A 24,073-nucleotide genomic window follows, 5' to 3' on the forward strand; every position below is an offset into this window, starting at 1 on the left:
AGCCCGCTGACGTCAGAAAGCGCATGCCCAGCGGAGGCCACGGCGTTCCTATCCGGTCTCAACCAGCTCAGCTTGAACTAGAGGCAGCTGACTCCAAGCTTCCGGAAAACAGCTCGGGAAAACACCTTGTTCAGGCTGCCACTTGGAGGACTTGCTAGTCTTAAAACGACCTCTGTTAGTGAAGGCAGGTGAAATGGATTTGACTCATTACCCACGGTTTCGACAACTTTTGCTGCTGAAAATGGCTAAGTGAAAGGTAAAATTTAAGGTAAACGTGGTACAGTGGCTGGGCGGGCTGTCTAGCAAGGTGGTCAAGGAAGCTTGTCTGAGAAGGTGGCATTGGAGGTGAGACATAACTAATGAGAAAGAAGATAACAACAAGTTTATACTGTATAGCACAGGGAACTATATGTGTTCAATACCTTATGGTAACTTATGTGAAAGAATATGAAAAACGAATATATGTGTGCTCCTATATGACTGAAGCATTGTGCTGTACACCAGAAAGTGACATTTTAAACTGACTATACTTCAATAAAAATATATGTATATAAAAAAGAGAGAATAAAATCAGTCCCCTAAAAACAAGCAAAAAACCTAATGAGAAAGGGACAAACAGAGGTGGTGCTTTGAATTTTTTCACTCACGTAGACTTGGGGAGTGAGAGGGAGTTTCATAAAAAGTGTTTCAATTACGATGAATTAGATAGTTGGGAGCTTGACCATGATTTGCCTGTTTTAGAGAAACAAACATCACTTAAATAATGTTGTAGAGTATAATCCCCACCTGCTCTACAAACCACTCTGTTTAGCAAAAATAAAAGCCCAGCATGATTGGATGGGTGTAAGAAATGATGAAAATGTAGAGGCTAAAAGGTACAGAACGCTTTTGGCCAAGGTGAACCAGCCAGGAGGTGACAAAGATGGGACGCTGAAGGATCTTTTATTTCATGATTTTTGCTCTGTCAATGACATGGTGAGTTTTCACTCTAAGCTTCCTGCTTTAACAGGGATTGCAAACCTAGAGGCCGACTAGCGGCCACCAGAGCAACACAGTAAGTTAAGTTGTCTTGTGGGACCAGAATGAAGAGTTCTGGCCTATATTTAGGGAGCGTGCACTGCTCAGCACTAGCTAACTATTGCAGACCCCAGGCTCCCAGATCTTCTGATTTTTAAAGAGATGCTGGAAACCCGGACTTTTATGCACATACCAAAATATTTTATATGTTATTAATGAGCACAAATTAATTTACGCACAAACACACACTCCATCTGTCGTCAGGATGCTGTCCGAAACCCATCAGTGTGCACTCTGATATTTCTGATATTATAAGTCCTTCAAATAAACAGCCCTCTTTTGTACATTCTGAAGTCATTTGTCAGGGTTTTCTTGGTCTTTTTCTGCTTTGAAAAAAAAATGCATTTTCTCTCCTGGCTTATTAAGATATTACCTACTGTTCCTGCACCAAGAACCTGGGATTTGGGGGTGTCAGCTCTCATGTACTACCACAAGGGGGAGCTCAAACTTTTAAAAAACGTTTTACATAAGAACACTGATTTGTGCAATAATGAAACTCTTATCCTGTGACATTTTAGGTTACCTCTTCCTGCTGAGATTGTCTGTGTGGCTTGATTTTGTTAAGAACTGTATCACTAACTGTAAAGTCAGACAATGAACAAACTCCCCTAAAACCTAGAATAAAGAGTATCAGTCTAATTTAAAATTTTATTTTTTAATTTTATATAGTCAATTTATTTAATTACTGTTTTTACCATAATATGTGCTCAAGGCAGAGGTAAAAGGAACAAAAAGAATGCAGATACCACTGACCCTATAGCTTACAATTCAAGTTTAAATTAAAAAAAAACAAACAAACCCTCAACAAAACAGGATTCTCCGAGACAAGAAATATGTTTTCGTTTTGGTAAAGGAAAACGAATGGTTAATCCAATCCTAATAGGCAGGAAGTATCTAAAAATGCCTCTCCAGCTTAGAACTTAGTCTTTTCAAAGTTTACAAATTTATTTCCTCCATTTCCCTTGGAGTCTCCATGAACCTCTCTTCTAATACATCAGTCCACACACCAGTGCCCTGAACTGAAATGTGGTTTGTTTGCTGCTTCATTTCTCGGTCACTTCTCCTGTGTCCTCCCCAGTAAATCCTGGAGAATAAGAGTACTTCCCCCATGAGGCTTAGTGAGCTGTCACTGAGTTAAAGTCTGTGAAGTGTCCCATGCAGGGTCTGACACGTGGACTCCACATGTGCTAGGAATCTTTATGGCAGACATTTGCTATGGGTTGAAGTTGAAGTGACATCTTGTTGAAGTAACATTCCTGGGATTCCAACTGTGACATAGCTCACAGTTTTCAAGATGACTGTTTAATTTTTGTTTTAAATACCTAGCTAAGTCGTTAATATTTCTTTACTTAGCATAAAGAAAGTTTAAGAATTAGTTGGTGTCTAGCAGTGCTAATACAGGCCTTGACTTTGAAATACACTTCTAATCCTGGTAAATATTCTGATGAGCAGCACACAAACATACACAGATTTTGAATATCTGGATCCCAATTATATATGCAGTATAGTATATATATATATGGTTTTATATGTAGATGAGCAGGTAAACAGAAGACTGTTTAATCTGTTTTTCTTATATCTAATGAGTACTTCTGAGTCGCCTATTAACTTCTGCTGAGACAATCCTTACAGTATCCTTAAAGAAATTTTAAGTTTCCTATTAAAGCTGATTCTTCACTCTCCAGTTGGCTGAAGATTAAAAAAATAAAAACTGTGTGTAGTTATTGTATAAAAGGTTAGGTTATTTTATAAAAGGTTTATTAGGGTTGTGGCAGAGAATCTAATCTTCAATTACAACATTTTCTTTAGGGGAAATTCTTTCACATATAGAAAAGTGGCCACTCCCAAGTAGAAGCGTTCTCTGCTCCTCTGAACTGTGTCACTCATTAATTTTTTTTAACATCTATTTATTAAGGGCCAATAATGTGCCAGACACTGTTCTAGTGAGGGCATGCTTCCGGCTTTGAACACAAGAGACCACCATACTTACATTTTCTTGGTAAACAATCAAGGTCAAGTGAAAAGATAAATACTCAGAATAGGTAAATTAAGGCAGTTGACAGTTTCGATATCTTAATAGTTTAAAAGGAAACTAAGCCTAAGAGGCTTCTGAGTGAAGGCTCCTTTATGTTCCCTTTGGCCTCGTCCCACCTCAGACCTGTGCTTGTGCTCGCTGCTGCCACCTGGTGGCCGTGGGCCGCTTCAGGCACCGCTACTTGGAGTGGGTGGGGGCCTTGTGAGTGACCTGCCGGCCTTTTCTCCTGTGACCTATCCGCTCCTGGCTTTCACCATTTCTGGGTCTAGATTATTATAGGGTTTCCAAATTCACCCAAAGTATTAATCTTTTGGATTCAAGAACGAAGAATCAGAATTCCCAGGAATTCTCTGGAATTCTTGAAATAATGTAATGATGTACTTATAAAATTTTTTTATTTGCATATTTTAAATTAGTAATGTGTGACCATAATAATAAAGAAAAGTCCTTTTCTTTCATAGGGTTTTATTCAAAGTTCAGAGGTTTTTTTTTTTTATCATTATTATAAACTAATATATTGGAGCAAAATTATATATTTTAATAATAGAATGATCTCTGATACTAACACTTTATAATAGAAAACATTGAAAGAAGAGAATGTAAAGACAAGACAAATGTCAAATAAAACTTATTTTAAAATGTAAATATTATACCATATATGTTTAATGTTTAAAAGTTTAAATTTTTGAAATTTAAGACACACAAAGCATTAGTTGCCCTATCTGATGGTCTTTGTTTCATGACAAAAAGTGCTCTCATTCCACATTAACATTTGTTCACTCATCCAAAACTATCTTCAAGTTGGGTGTTAGAATACATATTGCTTCCTGTAAGCTTATTTCCTTTTTAAGCAATTTTGGTATTTTTGTTGACATCAATATTGCTTTTGCTCATCCAGACTTTAGATCAGTTTCTGATTTCCCAATGGTGTATTCCTCAATAACATTCACAGTTCTTGTATTTTCTCTCTTAAGGTATTTACAAAGAACTGTAGCTTAGAGCAAATATTCAGACACTGGAAAACACTAGAAAATACTGAGTAACATAACATTAGAATCTGCTAGCAAGGTTCACAGTATTGCACAGAATTGTTAGTTGAAGTTGCGAATTTAAGAACATTTTGCTTTTCAAATGTATTAGCTCTCGGCATACTATTTATAGAATTTGTTTAAAGTATACTATGAGGATAAAGTAATTGACATTCATATTATTTGCAAGAGTAAATCACTGTTAGCAGCAGACAGGGCCACGCACACCCACTTATAACGACAACCACAGCAAGACTGAGTGATGGGATCACTCCTGCCTGTCTCCTCCGTGCTCCTCCAGGTTCCCAGAAATGTTGGTCTTAACTTTCAGCTACAAACATCTTGCTTTCAACTAGATACCACTGAACTCCTAGAACCAGTAACGCCTCCGTGTTGATTTTTAACCTCATAGAAAAATTAGTTTTTCCCTTTTCCTTGATTTCTCAACTGATTTTTTTTTTTTTTTGAAACTCTGGAAGACATAAAATTTTCAAGACATATGGGAAATTTACACCTTGAAATACCAGTAGAATTACCTTGGGTGCTGTTTCCACCATTTCTGCTATAACTTTCCCGTACTTCTCTTGTGCTATTAGCTTCCTTATAAATCCAAATTGTTGGCCTTTTGTCCTTCCAGGATTTTTCACAATTTCATATCTATTATAGTTCTTTTTGTTTTTCAGCATGGCTGAATATCCTTTAATTTTTTTCCCCCCAGGAGTTTGGCGTGAGAGAGAAAGATTATACTCTCCTGAAATGAAAGTTTGGCATTTCCATTTCCGGACTTCATCACTGCAGTGATAAATAGATCCCCTTAATAAATACAGAGTCAGAAATGAAGAAGAGGCAGGATTCCCACTTGCTTGAGAGAGAAATTTTTCTACATTGAGCTATACTGAATTCCTGTTGCCTGTGCTGAGAGGTAAGTAATTTGATGAGCAGTGGTTTGATTCTTTTTTTTTTTTTAACCTTTATTAAAATGAACTATTCTCACTGGAATAATTGCTTTCATATATTAATCAGTTCTTTCTGTTTAAATGCTATATTCCATTTTGTTGTGCTGTTGAAATGACAGGTTGTATGATTTGAGACAAATTTCCTCTAATGAGCAAATCTTGCTTCAAATCTGTCAACTGTTCACGCCTGCCCTCCTCATGGCCTGGACCACCCCAATTAACAGGTGATTGTCAAAATACTCAACTGTGGCTTCAATCCTAATGCTCTTTATTATGCCCATTTCTGTTTTCATTTGTATGATGAAGGCCTTACAGGTAAAGGAGCAGAATTAGAAAGTCTCCCTCCAAGCCCCTGCACACCCACCATAGCAGTTTCAACCAGCCTCAGTTTATAGCGGGAAAAGGAGGAGTTAATGAACTCCCTCATAGGAAAGGACATGGACATCAGAAGTCTTGACCTTAGCAAGTTCATAGTAGAATTTCATACGTTTGAAACATGAGCGTTGCAAGCCATCAGTTTGTCGTGCTGCCTGCAACCCAGCATTTTAATCTGAGCTAGACAATACCGGTACAATGAGCATCAAACCATTCAATGCAAACTACGGTATTTTAATCCTATTTTATTAAAATTACAAATTAGAAAATTGGAACCAGTAACATGACAGTTGAGATAAAAATGGAGTTCTTTAAAGTTCTTTACTTAAATGGTAAATCCTAATTTATTTATTGCTCTTCAGTGAGGTGTGTAATCGGAAAGGACAAGAACAAATTTAAGAACATGTTCAGAAGTTTTATTATAGGGGGAATTTGTCACTTTTTGGATGTCTTGGTTCTAAGTGCCCTGCCTGTATTTACCAGGGTTCTCCAGAGAAGCAGAACAGAACCAATAAGATGTATATGTGTGTGTATCTGTATCTATATATGCATGTTCAGTTATTGACTTACCATGAGGAATTGGCTCACACGATTATGGAGGCTGATAAGCCCCAAGATCTCCAGTTGACAGGCTGGAGTCTGAGGAAGAGCCAGTCTGGTCTGAAGGCAGGAAAAACTGATGTCCCAGCCTCAAGGCAGTCAGGCAGGAATAGTTTCCATTACTTGTGGGAGGGTCGGCCTTTTTCTTGATTTCAGGCCTCCAATTGATTAGATGAGGCCAACTCACATTAGGAAGAACAGTCTGCTTTACTAAGTCTACAATTTAAATATTTATCTCATTCAGAAACATCCTCAGAATACCCATGGACACACCCAGAATACCCATGGCCCAGTCAAATTGACACATAAAATTAACCATCGCAGTACCATTGGGAATCTGTGCATTCAATGGGAAGTACTTTTTCCCCTATAGAAGCCAAAGGGGCCACCTCTTCTTTGTCTCTCCTCTTATGAAGCCAAAGCATGGGCATGTGACCTGAGCTCAGCCAGTCAGAGACTCTCTTGGACTCTCATGTGGGGGACACACTAAGACATGCCACCATGGGGGTCCATTGCAGGGAATGATACCAAATGTACACACCCTGACTGAAGATTTTTGTAATATTTTATTTTTCTCAGAGTAGAACATTCCTTACAACATATGTATGTAACAGTGTTAACACATTTTACAAGCATGCATTCCATGCACAAGCAGAAGATTGACTATATTTCAAGAAAAGAACCAACCAAAAGACCCAAGACTGCAACTATTTGGAATTCACCTTGAGATTTTTAATACAGGTCAAAAAGAAGGAATGAAAAGGCACTATGGAATTTTCTTGCTTGTAAGTTAGAGACCTCATAAGATTGTGAAAGAGAAATGAAATGAAATAAAATATATAATACTTAGACACATATCCATTACTTAGTATGTGTTTAATAAATGTTTGCTTGATGTTGATGACAATGATGATGATGGTAGTGATGATGACTGTAATACATGGTGATGCTTAGTTTCAGGTGTAGTTGTGATTTGAAAGATCGGTAGCTGGGCTAGGCTGGACCGTCCAGGATGGCATGGCTCTCATGTTGTGGTGGTCATTGGTTGGGATGCTTCATAATGTTTTTAAGTCTCTCTGAGCCTCATTTCATTGTAATTTCAACTCAGCATTTCTTTCCCCTTTCTTTTTATTTTTTCAAAGACTGTTGTAATATCAACTTACATTTAACCATGTGTATAAAACTTGTAAAAAATAAGTGGGGTCCCTGAAATTCATGCTTCCTATGACCTAAAAAGCTGAAACTAGAATTTGTTCCTGGACTAAACGTCACATTTTCCAAAATGTATATTGTTTGATTCCTACAACTGCATATGTAGTTAGAGGGAATAAAATTTTTTAAAATGTATCTAATGCTGATTTTTTAAGGACAATTTACAAAACCATGTTTTTACATAATTTGAGAAATAAGAAGGGAATGGAATTAACACTGTTAGAATTTTGGTTATCTTCCTCCAGTTTTTAATCCATGTGTTTCATAGTGTCTTAATTGTTCCAAATGCTGCCTTTAAAATAAGCTTATGCCATCAATATTTTTTTCGTATTGCTAGATCATATATAAAAATATTTTTAGCAGGAGAGTTAATTTTCCATCTAATGAATAAACTGTAATTTACTTAACCAATTCCACAGAAGTAGACATGCAAGTTGTTTGCAATTTTGTCGTTGTTTTGCATCTTTCTCATTATCTCGTTAGGCCAGATCCCTATCAGGGCAGTCAAAGCTTATGACCATGTTTACATGTTTATAAGAGGTTGCTAACTTCAGTTCCAAAGAGTTGCAACAATTTACTTTCCCATCAATAATACCTGAGCTGTAGTTTCTGCCCTCCCTTTCCAGCGTTTCCAGTATTCACAAAATGTTACCCTCTCGATAATTCATTCACAATAGTTATTGAACACTTTACTGTGTCAGAGTCTGTCTATACAAAGGAGACCAATGCTTAAAGGAGTTTGTGATTAAGTAGGAGAGACAGATATTTAAAAAAATAAATACTTCCAGGTCAATTTTAAAAGTTCAAAAAGAGAGATTTTCAGTCAAGATGGCAGTAGATAATCATGATGGCAAAGCCCCATCTGCTTTACCTATAGAACAGTCACAGGTAAAATAAAAAAGTATAACATCTAAAAGACTTGGCTCTATAAAAAGTCAAATGCAGCTGAAGCCCCAGGCCTGCTAGGCTCCTGGTCTCTGATAATTAAGAATCGATGGTGTTGGTGCTGGAAGAGACTAACGTGTTGACTTATCCTTCCCTAACCCCAAATAATACACCCTTCTATCAGTGTGTGACATTTTATAGAGAGCCAGAGATGGTCCTAGAGACTTTAGCTTCACAACAGAAAAAACAGCCTTCTCCTTACACTTCGTTTAATGTCTAATTCATTAAACTTAAAACCTTTGTGTTATAAACATTCACTTAAACATTAAATACCCACAATCTCTCTAAATATTTTAGTACTACTTACAGGGCTAATCTATCAATATTTAACAGAGTTCCATTGAAAATATCTAAAATATTTAAATGATTATGGATTTATTTAATTTTACTTTTCTACATATTTAATGGGATCAAAACATGAAATATGAAATTCTCTTAAAGGCTTGAAACAATCTTAAGAGTAGAAAACCCACACATAAAATATCACACCATTACAAATATTACCGTAAAATTAAAATAGTTGTAAAGGTAAGGATGAAAACATGTAACTACATTATTAATGATTTCATTTTGTATTTATATTCTTGGCTTTGCTTTTCTTCTTCACTGTTCCAAGATTGCAGCAATTTTACAAAATGCTGACTTTTATACCTTTTTAAAGGTGGAAATAATCTTTCCAAACCCCAAAGTAAAAGAATACTCTCTCAGGCTTACCAAAGTCCAGGGTATATATTCTTGATAAGCTGATTCTGAATTGGGTTGAAGAACCCAAGCAGTTCAAAGTGATGTGGAAAAAAGAAAACAAACAAACCTAAGCCATTTACTTAGGATATGTCCTTTCTAGTAATGACTCTCCTCTGTTAGGTTATGAGAACTGAAGTCCATGAATTTTGTGAAATTTTATATATTTGAAATTCTAGAAATAATGTACACTTTAAAATGGACAATGATACTACTTCATTGCCCTTTCATTATGAGAACTTTTTGGCATCACTGAAACTTACATATGTTTTTGTAAGTGTTTTGCTATTGCTAGTAGAGACATTGGGGTGGCAATTTCTAGAATGAAATGAATGAAGCAGTGTGGGAGGAACAAAACTTTGTTTTAAGTTTCGAAATTTTGAGAAGCACTTTTTAAAAAATTCAAATTCATTTTAAGGAGTAGCTGTTTTGTGAAAACAGTATGATCCAGATGTACCTAGACTTTGGTCTTCCCTCTCTGCGACTTGGAAAGAGCTGCTCTCCCAGGAATGCTGTTCCCCGTCAGCTCACAGTAGTGTTAAAAACCAAAAATCAGATTCTGGAGACATCTGGGTGGTGGGGATTGGAAAACAGATTAATTTAGCCTCTTTGAATGGGTTACACTCAGGTAACTCTATGCTAAGTAACTTCTGGAAACAGCAACCCCTTTGAAGGAATAAATGAAGGCAATGGGTTCACCAGACCCCGGGATCATGGAGAAGGGCCTGCCCCTGCCACTGTTGAAACCACAAATGAAGCAACACCTAGAACAGGTGCTGGGACCTGAGAGGCTGATATTCATCACGTGATGAGGCTTTTTGCTGCAGGTGCCAAAGTGCTGAAAGATGCGGATGGAGTGCTGGCTCTGTTGCTGCTGGAAATGCCAACAGAATCTAGAACAGGAAGCAAATCACTTTTCCCCATCCCTGCCTTCCAAACTTCTGTCACTACTTCCCATTAGTAGACACTAAACCAGAAGCTAGCTGGCAGGTAACTGGGAAATGGAATACGCAGGTCCCTGGACTCTTAAAATACATGGCAGAACGTAGGAGGGCAGCAGTGGGAACCAAGAGCAACAGGCAAATGATTGTTGCAGCCTGTTTATTTTCAGGGACTTTGAGTGGGTGGAACACATCCCAGGGGGGCAAGTATTTCACTTTCTGAGTACATGTTTTTTCTTTTTGGGAAATCAGGTAGGTGTGGCGCCTTTTAATTCACATTTGGGTTGGTTTACCTCCACGGGCTTCTATCTCTCCACCAGGTGGAGTTAGAGGCCAGTTTATTAAAGGGTTAAATTTAGGAAGTAAATTTGGTTGAGAGTTTCAGTTTCAGATTGGATGAAGCAAAGATAAACAATACCAAGGGGACTACTTCTTCCCTCTGAAGTTCCCTTTTGGAACGTTACCTTGTTATTATCATATTCTCTTTCACTGCTATGTCAATGTGCCCCGCTCTCTGGCTGTGACTCAGGGTACTTCTGCTGCAAGCTGGCTCAAGAAAAAAGAATACTATTATAAATATACAAGAAGGACTATCACAGACGTCTTTGGAGGAAAAACAAAATATAGCCAAGGCCAACCAGGAGCAGGGGCTGCTCTTTGCTTCTCTTAGGGAATCCACAGTCACCCTCATCTCTGCTTCTCATTTATTCATTATTCATTCATTGAATATGCACCGAGTCTCCACTCTGGTGCAGGGGACTTGAGATGCAGGGGAGGGTAAGGCCTTAAATGGGAAAAGAGCCATTAAACAAATAAATACACATGCATAAAGTTATAAATTACTGTAGATGCTATGAATAAAATATGCAGCTTTTAAGATAGAGTGTGACATGGAAACTTACTTACAATTAGGAGGTTAGGGAAGAAAATTTTTAACTGGCATTTAAGGATAGACCTAAAAAGATGACTAGGAGTTAGAGGGGAAGAGGAAGTTTGCTCAGCTATTAAGTGTTTGAATGAGGAAAGATTTAACCATTTAATATATATACTTGAGCACTGGGCTTATTATTTTAACATGGGTAAACGTGTATGTGGCGAATGGAGGAAGTCCTCTCAGAATTTGTGGAAATCCTTAGTTGTGGAAATCTGTGAAATGTACATAGTTCTCTTCCATTCAGATTGATTCTTTATTTTATAGTTGCTTTCTATAAATTAAAGGTAGAAATCATAAATTTGTTACCAGCACAATGTTTCCCAACATTTGTTCCTAGTGTAGTTTAGAAGTGCATGAAAATATCTTGCCTTGCATTTTAAGTTGGCCAAACTCCCTGCTTCTCGGGGGAGTTTTATTATGTGAACTAGCAGATCTGGTTCTTTTTCTCTCCAGTGAAATGGCACAGAGGCAAAGTTGAGCCAGGCTAGTATGAACAATGTCCTACTTTTAAATCAAGTCATTGAAAGCCCCAAGACACCACCTGACATGCATCTAGTATTGCTGCGTCCACTGGTGTAGACTTGGCTGTCAGAGGTCTGACATACCGTCCTGGTCCCCCCTGACCCCTCACATGTAGTAGGCTAATTATGAATTAGTGAGCTGGCCGCCCTGAGTCAGAAAGCTGCTGGTGGCTTTTCTCCCCCAGGTCCTGATTTCAAAGACAAGAATGTCGGTGAAATCCATTGATTTAATAAAGCTTCAGTGACATTCCTATGTTGATGTTCCTGTACTTACCAGATCTGGGATAGGGCACTAATAGACTGTAGATACAGTAAAAAAAATATAGAATAACAAGGAGCCATTCCTAATAGCCTACTGGAGTTAAAGAATGAATATAAAATGAACACTGTTCTCTCCTAACTATCTAAGCCCAGCAAATGGACTATTTAAAAACCTTTTCTATAAAGGAGATGTTCCACTTAGAATTTTCTGAGAAATACCTAGAAAATACAACTAATGAAAATTTACTTGCATTGCTTGAATGATAGATTTGGCAATGCAAATGAAAACTTTCTAGTAACCCTGAATGAAGAGCCCTTGCAGGTATTTGTTTAAAGAAGAGACTTCCAGGTCAGCTTTTTTGCCTGTTGTTAAGTCATTCCAATAAAAATAACTGGATGTATTTAGTCTCAGTCAATAGCATTTTATTATCTTCAGGGATTTTTTTTTGTCTCCACAGAATTAGAGGTTGGACTGGCAAAAAGATATGCCAAGATATGAAACTTACCCTATTCTTCAGAATTAAGAATGCTTTTCCCTAGTTATATGGGCATGATTCCCATGACTGAATTAGATTAATCAGTCCCAGGATGGATAAGATAGACTCTCCTCGAAAAGATTACACTGCATATAAGCTTATAAATATTCATTCTCTTATGTTGATAGTTTTATATTTAGTCTGTGAGCCTGTAAAGAAAATGAGTGAGCCCAGTAAGACTTCTAAAATGTTGTTTATCTCAGTGCATTGATTAACATGACAGGCCAGGGTTCAAATCCCAGCTCTGTCCATTACTGTTGTGTAGTTTTGGGTCAGCTACTTAAGCTTCTTTGTGCCTCAGTCCTGGCCTGTGAAATGGGCGTCATCACAATTTGTAACCATCACAATGTGATTGTGAGAATGGAATGAGATCAGGTTTCTAAAGTACGGGGCATGGAATAAGCCCATATTTAAAGATCAGCTACCATTATTAACACCCTTAAACTTTATCTGTTGCCTTGCTTATCTCTGCCATGGTCTACTTCTAGGACATTGGTTCTCAGCTAGGGGCTGCCTTGCTTCCCACTCCCAGGGTCTGGAGGCACTGTTGGTTGTCACAATTGAGGAAGGAGAGTGCTCCTGGCATTTTGTAGGTAGAATTCAGAGATGGTATTAAACATCCCCAGTACACAGGGCTGTCCCTACAACAAAGACTTATCTAGCCCCAAATGTCAGTAATGCCATGGTTGAGAAACTCTGCTCTGAGGCTTAGTGGGCCTCTGCCTTACTGAGTGTGTATTGTGTAAGTGAGTGACTTTGTGTTGTTCTCTGATTTACTCGCTCTTTCTTCTTTCCTGCCACTCCTACCTCCAATCCCTAACTCCCCTAGACCGTAAGTTCCTTGGGCTCAGGTTCTGGATCACCTCTACCACAGCCCTGCCTGCAGTGAACCGTCTAAGGCCTGGCCCAGAAGAAGCCTCAGTAAATGCTTGTTGAAGAAGGTTTTAAAAACACTTTTCAGAAACTCCATAGTGAAAGGCTAAATCTCTCCTTGTGGGCTATGCACGGTGACCATACATTTTGAACTAAAGCTCAGGACATTTGTTCTGACGAAGTATGAGAATGTTTGTGGTGCAGTAGTCAGAGCACACGTTTTGGAGTTAGGAAGACCTGGGTTTGCATTCTGCCCGGAATCTCCCTGAGTTTGCACTTAGCCTGCGACTTTGACCAGCTATAAAAATATTGGAAATCATGCACTTATTCTATGGATGCTGTGAAGCTTTCACAAGATAAGCGATGCGAAGTGCCTTGTTCAGGACAGTGGTTCACCAGCAGCTAGGACACCCTGCGACTTTGTGCTAATTCCCATCCTCACTTCCTCAGTCGGTCTTCATCTGTAAGGTGGAGATGATAACGTCCCTGCGTGAGCTGCAAGGATTGAATGAAACCATGATGTACTTGGCAGAATTTTAGTAAATAGTAACTATTATTATCATATTTTTATTTCAGTGGCAAAAAACTCAAGAAAAGAAACAATTCTCTGTCTTGTCCTTTTCACTTCTGTCATTTCCTTCATCCATATTCCCTGAGAGCACAGGAAGGAAACAAAACAAAACAAGGAAATCAAAGAGAGATCTTTTAAGATATTTTTGATATATTCCAAAGTAGTGAGATGACTTTAAAGTTTCCTCAAAAGAAGGGTTCTTCCCCTTGTTCTTGTAGCTACATGGACGGGGAGAAGCACTGAGGCCTTTTGCTTTTGTTTCTGGGCCAGTCTTCACAGTATGGAATTATCCCAGAATAATTTGTTTCTTTTTTAGGACATGTGACAAGAAAAAGCGAATTGTGATGATTACTGTCACCTTCTGCCCCTGTCTCTCTTTTTTTATGCATAGATGAAGCTGCCAAAACATTGAAAAGTGGTATGTATCAAACATATGGCAGTGCAGGGGCGAGGAAATAGTGTGAGAGTTTTGCAGCCTGTCTTTCCATTAATATAGTATGGGAATATTTCCTATTTGATTGTGAGTGTAGATGTGAGTGTGTCTTGGGGAGGGGGCTGCGTGTAAGAGAGAAAGAATGAGAATTAGGTTACTTTTTAACTCCTAGGGTCAGAGCTACAACTTAAAAGGAAGCTTATTGGCTCACTGAACCGTACCTCGGGATGGACTTTATTTGGGCTACACTGAGTTTTGTGTTCAAACCTGGGGAACTCTCAAGGGAGAAGGATTGCTGTTCTCCTACCAGGAGACTGGAGTTCAACCCTGTGCTCAGAGGGTCATATACCATGATTACAAGCTTCACTGCAAGAGTTCCCCCAAGTCATTTCCCTTTTAATCTTTCCTCCTTTTCTTTTCTCTTCTCTTCCTTTATACTTTTGTTGTGGTATGAGACCCAGTTTATTATCTCTCCTAGGAGACCTATCCTTCTTTGCAAGAAATGGGAAATTTAAAAACATCATGATCTCCTGGTGCATGTAAGAAGCACCTGTTCCATGCTGCACGTACTCAGTGATGCCACCTGGTTGCTTTTGATGCCCCTGAGGGTTTTTCACAGCCCAACAGTGGAGTGTCCCTCAGGGACCCTGGGATGCCTAGCCAGCCACGACAGCCACACAGCTTCCTGAGAGAAACTTTTTTTCAAAAGAGACTTTGAGGGCCTAGAACCCAGTCCCTGGAAACCAACATTAAGACATTCACACAGAAGAGAGCAGATCTATATTACTCTGTCTTGTTTGTGGAAGACGTCCTGTTGTGCTCAGATTCACCTGTACAGAGTATGTTTTTAATAATTATCTGCTGAGTGAAGGAAGATGGGGCAAAGCTGAAATCACAGCTCCAATCTGAGTTGTGAGGTTGAGATGCAGTGTCTTGTGGAGCATGTCACACCGCCCTGAACTTGTGGGCCTGTTTAATGGTGTGTGTAGTGGGGAATCAATCCAGTTCAGAAGTATTCAACCTTTTTTATAATCCTTTTCCAACTAAAAACCTGTTGTTGGAGCACCCTCTGTAAAGAGATGCAGAAGATGTCTGGCTGGAGCTGGAGGGAGCGGGAGGGGCTCGCCACAGCCCCGAAGCTGGCCCGTTCATGCCTTGCCTTGCCTCACAAACACCCTCTGCCCTGCTCCGCCAGGAGGGCCTGTGGGGCAGTTTGCACAAACCAGAACCAATGCACTGGAAAGGGGGTTGTCACTTTAAAACAAGCCTCTATCCCATTGAGCTAAAGAATGATAATCCCTTAGAAGCCAGCACATCAAAACTGAGCTGCAAGAGGCATTATCCTGAAAGAGCAAGACTGGTTCCACATGGGGTGAGCTGTCACCTTCAATTTGACCAAAATTAAGCAGGTTATTGGTGTGGGGACCACAGCAGTGGGGGAGGGGGTGGGGAGCTCGGCACAGGCATGAGCAGTTGTGTGGGCTTGGGGCGGCCTCATTAAGCCCATGGGGAAATAAGAGCCAAGCAGACAGTGTGGGGAAGTGTTAGTGGCTCCTGGGGCCTCAGGACTCGCTCAAGGGTCTTTGAAGGCTGAACACCCCTGACAGGTGCCTCAGACAGAAGAAGGAAGCGAGGGGGGGAGATTAAGAGGCACTTTCTTTATACAGGAAACCTCTCGAGGAGACACCAAGCAGGTGGTAGGGGCATGAGAAACCCATAGGAACTGTTGCCAAATACCGTTTTCACCCTGGACCCAATGTTTTAAAGGCTTCTTGCCTTCCCAGAAAGAGTGGACCACTTTAGGGCAGTGGTCCAAGTTGGCTTTCATGACCTGCCGATCACAAACCTGGGAATGTCAGAAGCTGTTCCTTTCTCCATGTAAGGCTTCAATGGCTGGCCCTCCAACCTCCCAGCTCAGGTTTGCTCCCACTTCTGACTTGTAAGTGTCAGGCATACAACTCTGAAGCCTGCAAGACTTCCAGCCCCTTCCATCATCAAAGTGTTCTGGGTTCTGCAGGATAACAAATTCATATAAAAGGATGAGTTTGGTCAGTAATTCATTAAACAAAATTGCTCAGTCACATATATTCAGGGATTTGAGTAAGTCTTCTTCATACAGGAAAAAAGGAGAGCAAGGAAGAATTGATACAAACTGTGACTTTATTTTATGATAAAGATGATGAATTTCTCTCCTCTTCACAACGGGTCTGTCAGTTTGGGGTCTACCTGGGGAGATCTGTTTGGAGCTGCACTCACTAGGCACAGGTGTGTCAGCAATCCCTATGTTTCTCCCCGCGTGTCCCCTCAAGAGTGACCCAGTTGCTCCACAGTCTTAGACAGTTAGCCTGCTATGTTTCTTCTCAGCACTTACAACCAGCCAAAATATTCTGTGCTCGTTTGTCTGTTTCTTCATTCTCCCCTCCCTCATTAGAGCACACGCTGAGTAAGAGTGTGGAAAGTCTCGGGCTCTTCTTTATCATGCCCCCACCTAGGACCCTGACCAGTGTGTGCCTCACCATGTGTTCTGAGTGTTTCCCATGATCCTGTTTCACCTTCTCAACCTCTGGGCTGGGTACCATCTTCATCCCCACATTATAAGTGACAACTTTAAACTGAACTTGATCAAGGTCCCACAATAAGAACTGGTGGAACCAGGATTTGAACTCAGGGCTGCCCTGATTCAGAGCCTTCAGCATTTTAATCACCTTTTAATCTTACTTTCTTATCTGCTAAGTTTCAACTGAATTAAAACCACTCCCTTGATGAGGAGGTTCTTTTTAAGCGTTTCATTGCCAGTTGGGTTTTGTGCCATTGTCTTGCCATAAAACAAGTAGTGGTCATGGTAGCTGGGGAGCTGGGTGTGGTGGGTCTGGACCCCTCATGACTCAGAGGGCTGGGCAGGAAGGTTCTTTTGAGCTCAGGAGTCCCTCTGGGTGTGGAGGTTTGACTGAGGATGGGGTAAACCCAAGAGCATTCAGAAGTAGGGCCAACAATAAGGGAAAACAAGTTGAGTTAACAAATAAATGAGTAAACCCACAAATGAAGAAATGAATGAATTAGCTGGTGGAGTAAAAGCTTGTTAGCACAGAGGGGTTCATTGTTTCATTCCTGGTAACCTGGCCGGGGGCTTATTCAGGACTCTGATGACAGAACAGAAAAGCCTCAAGCCTCCTGTCCCCTTGTTATTTTTTTGAGCTTCATTGAGGTATAATTGACAAATAAAAATTGTATATATTTAAGATGTACAATGGAATGATTTGATAAATGTATACATTCTGAAAAGATTACCACGTTCAAGTTAACATGTCCATTACCTCACGTAATTACTTTTTTTTTTTGATGTGGTGAGAACACTAAAGATACACTCTGTTAGCAAATTTTCAGCATACAAACAGTATTAATAACTATAGTCACCATGCTGTACGTTAGATCTCCAGAACTTACTCATCTTATAACATCTTCCCATTTTTCCCACCCCTCAGTCCATGGAAACTACCATTCTACTCTCTGATTCCATGAGATCCTCCCCTGACCGCACCCCAATTCTGTTTGCTTACTTCCAACACCCATTGGCTGGTCTAGACAGGGCAGAGTCAGGCATGCCTATTTGTAATACTTTAAGAAGCTCTGGAGGAAGTCTTTTCTACTCTGGTGGAGGGGGACTCCCTTTGAATTCATCCCAATCAGAGTTTGAATGCCAACTTCACGAGCTACTAGGCTTATGACCTGGAAGAAATAATTAACCTCCTTCCACTCTAGTTTCTTTCACTATATAATGAAGATTGTAATGTCACCAAAATGATGAGAAGTTGTACAGAATATACATCCACACGTACATCTACACCTACACACATACACAGCCATGCCCATAGCTCAGTAAATATAGCTGTCATTTACTATGATTGAGAAGGCAAAGCCAAAAGCAAAAAAAATGGGGAGGAGTTTAATATATCCTAATAGAATTGTCCTGATTAACATGACTAATATGGGTAAATGATTTTTTTCTGAGTAGCAGCTTGCCTTCCTCTTCTGCTTATATTCAAGAAAGACAGTTTTCCAACATCTTGCATTTTCTTACTGAAGGATAGGGCCATATATAGTTTCTGCATTTCCATTACCCTTGGGCTTTTCACAGTGCCTTGTTTCAATTAATGTCTAGTTAGATAGTTATAGATTCTTCACTTTTTCCTAAATTACTTTGGAGGATTTATAGAATCTCGTTATTTTGATGTGTAGATGCTGGACGTTGGAGTGGCTGTTCATGGGTTTAGATGTTATGTTTGGCAGTGAGGTGGCAGAAGCACACCGATGTCTCTGGGATGTATCACAGATTCCATACACCATAAGAAACCAGGTACCCACAAGAAGAAGAAACGAATGCCCGATGAACTCCAGACTAGAGTTATCAAAAGCTTTCCTCTTCTACACCTTTAGATAATAACTCCATCGGTCTGTTATGGGGTGTACATTGCTATAATGATGGGAAGATTGAGAAATATTTTACAGGAAAAAAATAGCTAAGCTTATTTAATATTTAGGAAAATGTACTCCTCTGAGATAGCTTTGCAATATAATGCATTTTCCTGTGATGGTGGCAAGGATTAGAAAGCTAATACAATTTCTTAAATTTCTATAAGCCAGCTTATATGTGTAATGCATCACTTTTGGGTTGAGGCAGTTGAAAGCTAGCATTCCTCTTCCATCTACCTCTTCCCTTAAAGGGGTTACCTTGAAGGTCACGTGTTCCAGATGGCATAGCTAAAACATGCAGGAAGGCTGTGGCACTCACCTGAGACTTTATGTGAGAGTAATAGGAAGACTTCACTGTGCAAGCCTTTGAGATCTGGAGTTTTATTTCTTAATGCAGCACATTATGGCCTATCCTGACTAATTCAGGGGGATGAGGGAAATGCTTACAAGACTGATCCAAGTTTGAGTCCAGGGTCAGTAACAGCACTAAACCTGTTTTCTCACCCATAAAGTGGGGGTCAAAATAGTATGTACATCAGAATGTTGTGGTAAGAATCAATGAGGTAATTCATGCAAAACCAAAGCCTGGTACATAATAAGCACTTAATAAAATGTTTGATAACATCTGAGATTTGAAAATACAAAATAATACAAAAACTCAACCTGCCTTGTGCAGGGTTTCAGTCAATATTATGAAAGCCAGTACAGGCAAAATCACAAAAGAGCAGTTCTTAAGTTACAACACCTACAGATGGATTTCAGAAGGTGAATAAACCCCATGAAATTATTTGCAAAATTGTGTGCATAAATAAATGTATTTTTATCTAAATATAGTGAATCCCAACTGAGATTTTTATTGAAAGCCTCACTTGGAATAATAGATTATATGAACAGAGACTCAAGTTTAGATATAAAAGATAATGCAGTGAAAATACTGACAGGAAATGAAGACTGAGTTGATTACTGTGAAGCACAAGGATTCAAAAAACTTAATCATCTGGGAGTCTGCAAGAGACTTTGGCTCTGGCCATTTGCCTTACTTGAGACAGCTTCAGTCTCCATTCAGCCCTCCTTAGGCAAACCTCCACGCCCAGAGTGACTCCTGAGCTCTAAGGAGAATTTCCACCCGGCCCTGTGAGTAGTGAGGACTCAAGGCTCACACCACACACCCAGCTCTGCGGCTACTGTGAGAGCTACTGGCAGTTTTATGATGGGATGAAGGGCCTGAACCAACCAATAAGAAAACACTTGAAAATAAGCCTCTAATCATTTGTTTTATTTCATCTGAAACTTTGGAAATGAGGATACAAACAATGAGAATGCTAGCCCTGCAGTTAGGTCATTTAACTGAACCATCCAAAGGCAGTACCTTTTCAGGGAGGGCTGAATTATAATACCATGACTCTGTGTTTGTCTGTCTCCTGGTTTTGCTTTTCTTTGTGAATTGACTTCATTACTGCACAGGCTCTTGCCATAGGGGATGTGATTTCGTATCTAGTTAAATAAAAGTCTCAGCTGAATCACTGAGGTTCAGTTATCTGTTGCACTACAAAGGAGGCACTAAACCATGTGTGGAATTTGCAGAGTTAACCGAAGATGGATTATACAGTGCTGAAAATATCTCACCATCAGCAAAAGGGTTGGCTTATGCAACATTAAGGAGAAATTAGGAGAAATATTTCTTTGGAGAAAACTGTTTGTGAGAAGATCTGAGTGGAGAGCTTTAAAATAATCACTCTGAGAGCTTGCTATGTGCCATCTGCAATCAGTTTCCCGTGCTATCGAGTACTATCTGACTCTCTCCTGAGGAATCCAGGGGATGAGAGAAAAGTTGATGGGCTTCCCTAGAAGTGGAATGAAGGAAAACTGCTGCTATGTTCAGCTTGCACTCCCAACGTCTGACAGCAAGGGTGATGTAGGTATGTTTCCCTTGGACGACGTGCTAGTTTGCTGGGGCTGCCCTAACAAAATGCTACAGTCTGGGTGGCTTAAACAACAAGAATTTATTCCCTCACAGTTCTGGAGGCTGAAATCCACGATCAAGGCGCGGGCAGGTTTGGTTGCCCCTGAGGCCTCTCTCCTTGGCCTGCAGTTGGCTGCCTGCTTGCTGTGCCCTCACGAGGTCTTTCCTCTGTGCCCTAATCTCTCATTGTAAGCCCGGTGATATTGGCCCACCCCAATGGCCTCATTTTAACTTAATTGCCTCTTTAAAGCCCCTTTCTTCAAATACAGTCACATTCAGGGATACTGGGGGTTAGGGCTTTGACATATAAATGCAGGGGACAGGGGTGCAGGCACAGTTTAGCCTATCACAGAACGTGTGTGAGCTATACACAGGAGAGGGTGGTCAGGGTAGCTGTGTTCGATTCGTTCAGAAAGAAAGCTTGACTTGCTAACATTTTATGGCTCTGGTAAGAATAAGTTTCCAGGCATAAAGAAGAAATGTTCGTCTGGTTGAGGGCATGGGTGATAGGAGAACGCCAGCATTGGAGTTCTCTAAAGAAGCCATGAAAATGCCCACGAGAGACAGGCAGAAGCAGAGACCACAAAGCCAGAACACCATGGTACCAGCCTCGGAGATGCTTTCCTGCCGCCATGCTGTCCCCTGCTCTCCTGTCACTCCATCCTACCTCCATCTCGGATTTGACCCTAGAGAGTAAGAAATCTGCCTAGCAAGTTGGGGGTAAAGGAGATAAAGGTATAAGTTGGGAAGAGAGAAAAGTAAGAAGAAAGGACCATGTTCTCCCTCCTTCCCGATCTGTAAGTTTTCATCAGGCACAAGCTCCAGTCAGGGGAGGATAAGTAGCTATGACTTCGAGGAAAGGCAGGTCTTTGACTAACAAGAGGGCCTTGACATTCTAAATGCTGAATTACTTCTTGAAAATATAAAGAACTTTTCACTCTCTGAGAGTGAAAGAAATTCGTCAGTCTACTGACATTCTCATGCAGGATCAAAAGAACTTCTCCCACTAAATACATTTTCAGAGGACAGTGGGAGATTTAAAAAGAGCTGTGTGCCATTTAGTTCCCTTAACTCTCATGTATTCTATATGCTAGATGTCTTAGTAATCATTCTCTGTAGTTCCAGCAATTTTCTCAGATAGTGTTATGGTTGGCTTTGCTGGGACCAAGTGTATATAACTCAACACCAGTCCCCCAGTGCAGGAAGATAAGAACTCTGATTAACCAGACTGGGACTAATGCTAGTCTCTAAAGTTAGAGGAAATGCATGGGTTCCCACTTTCCCAAACCAAATGAAGTGAGAGTAGAGAAAAGCTGGCTCCTCTAACACATCCTAAGCTGGCAAAATGAAACAATGACCAATAATGTGTGGCCAGAAACTCACAGGTAAGTTCCAGCCTGAAGATGCAAATATGTTATGTTAGAAATGTGACGGGTAGAAGGGTACTGAGAAATGTCCCAGTCTACAAATCAGCATTCCTGGGTTTCAGTCAGGATGCTGCCACTGGCTAGCTGTGTGATAGCAGCCATCCCACTTAACCTCTCTGAGCCTTAATATCTTCATCTACATAATGACAGATATGAGCTAGATCCTTTCCCACTTGTAACCCTATCTATGGCAGGTGTAGAAGGACTTTGTCTGTTTCTAGAGGGAGGAGATTGATTTTGCAGTCATTTTATCCTGACGTCCTCCTCAAATCAGTGGCAATCTGTTACAATCCAAAAAAGCCCTGGAAAGTTAACTGAAATGTGGGTGACTTACAGAATTTCTGTGCTTCCTTTTTACCTGCTGGGTATAATCATGTCATAGCTGCCTACATTTCTTTGCTTCTAAAACACCTTATAAACCAGGAGACGATCAGATGGGACTTTTATAAGCCCAGCAAAACCACTTTCTTTCTTTAAATTACACCATCTGTCTTATGGGAAAACTGTACCCAGTTTTCCCCCTCCAGAATGTAACTCAAAATGATTGGAGAAAAAAAAAAGTGATAATGCAACAATGGAGAGAATATCCTGCGATCCTTTAATATCCCCTGCACAGTCATTTTCTGCCTATTCTTGCAGTTTGAGATCACAGGATTCTTGACAACCTAACAGCACATCATGCCAATAAAGTCGAGTCTGCCTTTTTGTTTGATGTTTTTTGGAACATGCAATTATCCCAAGGGCAGGTTGAAGCTAAACATTTTCATCTACGCTAGCCCAAGAAAGGCTATGACAGACCTCTCAGTTTCAGTTACATGAACCAGCCTGGGATTGGCAAGATTCAGAGATTTTATCTTTCAGAATGCTTCATTCTGTAAATCCTGTTTGGGGGAGGTTCTTCAGCTCTTTAATAATGACCATTTTGCTTCCAATACTTTTTTGGATGAAAGGTCCAGAAATGTGTGTAGTGTCCCACCTCCATCACCATTCAGACTTTCTTTTGAAGCTTTTGTCCTTTTTTTTTTTTTTTTTTTTTTTTTTTTGATATGAAGGGATTTGCAGTCAGATTCACAGGCCCCCAAGAGAGAGCTGTCTGTGGGATGGAGAGATGGTGCTGTCCAACCTGCTCCTTCCATTCTTATGCTGTCCCCACCTACACTGCCCTAGACTCTGCTTAGTATTAGAAATGGTAAGAGAACAAAGAAGAATTAGGAGGTCAGCCTTTTGAGGGAAAACAAGCATCCCTTTGGGAGAGATGTTATGGGGTTGTCATTCCAGTGGCACTGAACGCTGTATCTCATCCCTGTATCTCTTCCTTATGCAAAACTAAACCAATGTAGCTCTCCTTTGACATTCATGGCCAAAATGAAGGAGGAATATCTTTGTTCTCTGTGCATAGGCACCACCTTCCTCCTTTCCACCCTTTCCCCAACAGTGAACTACTGTTCTTTGCTATAAGCTGCTTCTCTGGCAGGCTCTGACTTTAAAAGTACAATGAGATAAAAGAATGGTTACTGATGTGAGGGGGCTGTGTAGGAGCCTGGAGTAATAAACTTAGGAGATTTTAGCATGATCTTTGTATCATCGCATCTTACCTGTCTGAACTTGAACAAGTCAGTAAATCTCTTAAAAGTTAAGATTTCTTATATATCCAATGGGATAACAATTCCTTCTCAGCTCACCTCATGAGATATTATAAGAATCAAGTACAATGATGGGCATCAAAGTGCCATGTAAAGTGCAACAAAAATGTTAGCTGTCATGAATGATTGCACCGCTAATGATTTCATGGCTAGCTTTTATGAATCACGGACTATGGGTGAAGATCATGCTAAATTCGTTGCCCACACGGGTTAATTCTCACAGCCCTCTGAAGTTTTCACTGTTTTGTCCCCATGTCACTCATGAGATGAAGAAGGTGAAACCTAGAATGGTTATTCTCCCCAAAGTAGCACAATTATTCACATCAGAGTTAGGAGCTGGCTCTTTGAAGCAAGTCCGCATGATGTTAAAGTCAGCTCTATGGTGCAAAATCTTACAATATTTCTTGTAAGGACTGGTGTGCCTGCCTGTGGTAAGGAGGCTGTATTTCTGATCTACCTCAATGACTCTTGTCCACCTGCAGCCGTGCAATGAGCAGTGGCTCTGGCTCTCTCCTGGCCTGCATCCTCTGA

At 40.2% G+C, this 24,073-nt stretch overlaps 1 long non-coding RNA gene across 1 annotated transcript in view; it reads left to right on the forward strand.

The window, feature by feature from the left end:
- Window positions 1-97: 97 nt before the first annotated feature.
- LOC116663155 overlaps window positions 98-24,073 on the forward strand; it is a 31,228-nt gene continuing 7,252 nt past the window's right edge. Inside the window, exons 1-2 of the long non-coding RNA XR_004319271.1 lie at window positions 98-256; window positions 4,859-5,062. This is a non-coding gene — a long non-coding RNA (uncharacterized LOC116663155). The remainder of the gene's footprint in view (window positions 257-4,858; window positions 5,063-24,073) is intronic.

Source organism: Camelus ferus, chromosome 4 (genome assembly GCF_009834535.1).
Source record: "Camelus ferus isolate YT-003-E chromosome 4, BCGSAC_Cfer_1.0, whole genome shotgun sequence".
Taxonomy (NCBI): domain Eukaryota; kingdom Metazoa; phylum Chordata; class Mammalia; order Artiodactyla; family Camelidae; genus Camelus; species Camelus ferus.